Source organism: Gigantopelta aegis, chromosome 2 (genome assembly GCF_016097555.1).
Source record: "Gigantopelta aegis isolate Gae_Host chromosome 2, Gae_host_genome, whole genome shotgun sequence".
Taxonomy (NCBI): domain Eukaryota; kingdom Metazoa; phylum Mollusca; class Gastropoda; order Neomphalida; family Peltospiridae; genus Gigantopelta; species Gigantopelta aegis.
In genome coordinates, this window is record NC_054700.1 from 52674019 (window position 1) to 52677940 (window position 3922).

A 3922-nucleotide genomic window follows, 5' to 3' on the forward strand; every position below is an offset into this window, starting at 1 on the left:
GAAAATTGTCGTCTTCGTCTCTGTGGAAATATCACTTGTAGGTATTCGGTGCCGCGATGTACCCCCAGGCGATACTGGGATTTTATAATAAATAGCTAGGGTTTTAGAGATATGAGGGAGAAACATAGGGAGGCTTCCAGGGGGAACGTTGTCCGTCCGGACTGGTAAATATATTATTTCTGCTCTGTTGTATAACCTTGATGTGATTGATGTGACTTTAAATATTTTAATACTGTATTATACCAATATTATTTAGACTAATTAAAATTAGCTCCACTATTACATGTGGATCTAAAGACAGCCAGTTGGAGCTCATGTCCACCAATCAAAACCTTACTTGCAGAATCCTGCCAGTGATTTAAAAATAATTTGAATGAATTCCGAATTATCCTGAGGGTATACGACATGTTTGGTGTGAATTACGAATGCCTTAAAACATGTTTTATTTTATAAAATAAATAATTTGTAATGTAAAACTGAAGACTGATTTAGTTTTGTTTTAATTTTATAAATAAATAAATAATTTTTAATGTAAAATTGAAGACTGATAACCCACCCCGTACGTATTGGTATGGTTCGCTGTACTGCGGCCACTAAAATAGACTCGCCCGATATTTTTAGAATTTGTATGCTCCCAAATAACGTTATAAAAGGCGAAGTGTGATTGGTCAATATTTAAATTATTATTTACAGACGAAATGTTACCTGGACATTGGGAACTACGCAGTGTTGTTAGTTTTAAATCACTGGCAGGATTCTGCAAGTAAGGTTTTGATTGGTGGACATGAGCTCCAACTGGCTGTCTTTAGATCCACATGTAATAGTGGAGCTAATTTTAATTAGATTGATTTAGACGGTGCTGCCGGTAATCTGACGCAGTAAACTGTAGGCTAACTGTCTAAAATTATTAAAGCTTAGCCAGTCATCTTAGAGGACCTAGGTAAACTGTAGGTTATTGTCTTTATTGTGATATGTACCAATATTAATTCTGTATTACAAGGTTACTGAATGAGTAGTTAAGGGTTAATTAAAAATTAACCTGTTAGGAATAGAGTTGTAATTCCTTTATTAATTAAGTTCCCCTGGAAGCGTTTCTCAATTATCACACGTGTGGGTGTTGTGTCACGGTGAAGTGATTAGAATAGTGTATAAACTAGACACCTAGTGATTAACTAATTAAGTGATCATTTCTGGGTTGTTACTATTTGTTGTTGTTAATTAACTACTGCGGCAGTACATTTCTCAGCGTAGATTAATACAGATTCCAAAGTGTATTGTGTTTTTGTTGTGTTTTCTAGTGAACTAAACGTGCTATATTATATATACTTTATATAAGATCTTATCTCTGTTCATACCTAGAGACGAGCCACGTGGGTATATACTGCCCGATACAGAGGGATCTAATAGATATACAGTTAGGAGAGATATTTGGATAATCGTGTTTCATTCAGTTACGGGTATTATAGGATCCCCGTGACAGGGAGCGAGAGCGATAGCTCGTCTTAAAAGGCGAAGTTTGCAAATGCATTGTGAACCAGGCATTGTCTCTCTTCCCCGTTCACCTTCGTGGTGACTAACATTTTATTCATTTAGCTTGACGGTTGTCATAATATATAAAATTATTATCATATATTTTATCTTCCAGATACACATACAAAGACTTGATCCTAAAGGAATAGGTTTATGAAGTAAAGTTAATTTATTTTGTTTAACGACACCACTAGAGCACGTTGATTTATTAATCATCGGCTAGTGGATGCCAAACATTTGGTAATTTTTACATATAGTCTTAAAGACGAAACCCACTACAATGTTCCATTAGTAGCAAGGAATTGTTTTATATGCACCATCCCACAGACAGGATAGCACGTACCAGGGCCTTTGATATAACAATCGTGGTGAACTGTTTGGAAAGAGAAATAGCCAAATGGGCCCACCGACGGCAAATCAGCCAAGCGCTTGACCTCTGAGCTTCGTCCCGCCCTATTTTTAAACTACGGCTGTTTGGTGTTTAACTACTGTTTATCATATCCATGGCGACAGAGAAGAAATACCGCCAGAGGTTACTTCTACTGAAAAGTAGCAAGCTAGCGTTTATATGCAATTGTATATATACTCTTCAAAAAAAGTAGGGGAACCTGAAATATTAATGTTAATATCAATTATTAGACCGAACATACGTTTTGACTACAGACATCCTAGTAAAGAACGTTCAGGTATGTTTATCCACAACATACCGAAACACATTTCATAGTTTGCACATGCATCACGCAGTTGCCCCGTATACGTGCGTGGGGTGACATTTTTGATTTTGACAATTTCCAGGAAGGTCGATTAATCACTGTGGAACATTATTTCTGTCAATCTTTTTCATTCCGTTGATCATACAGTCGTTATTGTTTTGTTTTTAGTAATTTTTATTGTTTGAATTTGCGCTTTACTGATAAAAAAAACCCGTCAACTTTCAAATTTCACTTTTGACCCCAATCGTCCTTCAAGATCTTTGGTGGTCATAAAACCTACTGTAATACTGAACTACAGGTTTTAATGTTTGCCCAATTAATTCACAATTATCATATAACCATTCCCCAAAGCTAATATATCTCACAATTGTGGCAATTGTAAATTCTTATTAAGAGTTCCCCTACTTTTTTTAAAGAATATATATATATATATATATATATATATATATACCAACGCCATCGATGTGCATTCATGGCACATTAGTTAGAATGGTGGAAAACCAGCCATAGACGGAAATTGACCCTACGCGTCATTGCACTTCAGAATAGCGCTCTACCATTGAGCTACATCCAGCTCCTGAACGCAGGAGTGTAATGAACCGTATTTTTATTCAGTAAGCTTTTGTGGAAGATAAATTATCACTGAATGTAAACACTAGGAATGGCAATTAAGATCATTTTATATCACGACTATTTATAGCACCGGCAACCGATTTTAATGATGACGTGACAAAATAAAGAATATACATAATAAAAGTTGAATTTTGTTATTTAAAACATGAAATGCATGGATCACTTCCAGGATTTCTGGCAAAAAATAGTTTGAGGGTACGTAATAAAAACAAAATCAGAAAAGCCCCTATTAGATAGTGACCGACCTCTGTGGCGTAGTGGTTAAGCCATCGGACTACAACGTGGTAGGTACAGGGTTCGAAGCCCGGTACCGGCTCCAATCCAAAGCGAGTTCTTAAGGGCTCAGTGGGTAGGTGTAAGGCCACTACACCCTCTTCTCTCTCACTAACCACTAACTACTAACCCACTGCCCTGGGCAGACAGCCCAGATAGCTGAGATGTGTGCTCAGGACAGCGTGCTTGAACCTTAATTGGATATAAGCACGAAAATAAGTTGAAATGAAATGAAATTAGATAGTTATAGACTTCAAATCTTTTCAAATTGGACACTGCTTTTACTCACAGAATTCCATATAGAGAGGATTCGTCACGAGTATTTTTTAATATGTAAAATAAAGGATCGCAGTATGGGATCATTGGACTAATACTAATCACAATAAAGAGCGTGAAATCACCTTTACGCCACTAAGCCCCAATTACATTACTTCTGTTAATTGTAATCTTAATTGTTTATATAATACAATGTTACCCAATGTTTTTATGTTGGTTTGAGACAAAAAGTAATAGGGTTTGTCCCACTATTAACTGGGGATGTCACGTTGTCATACTGTAGGCAAACTGAGTGTAGGCATACTGGGTTGTAGGCAAAATGGGTGTAGGCAAAGTGGGTTGTAGGCAGAATGGGAGGGAACCAAAATATCAACCGAGTCTTATGTTAATCGGTATTTGTCAAGGCGCTATAGAGACAAATACCGATTAACTAGACGAGGTTGATATTTTACATATTAAAAAACACGAGTAGCGAATTCTATTTATCCTATAACACT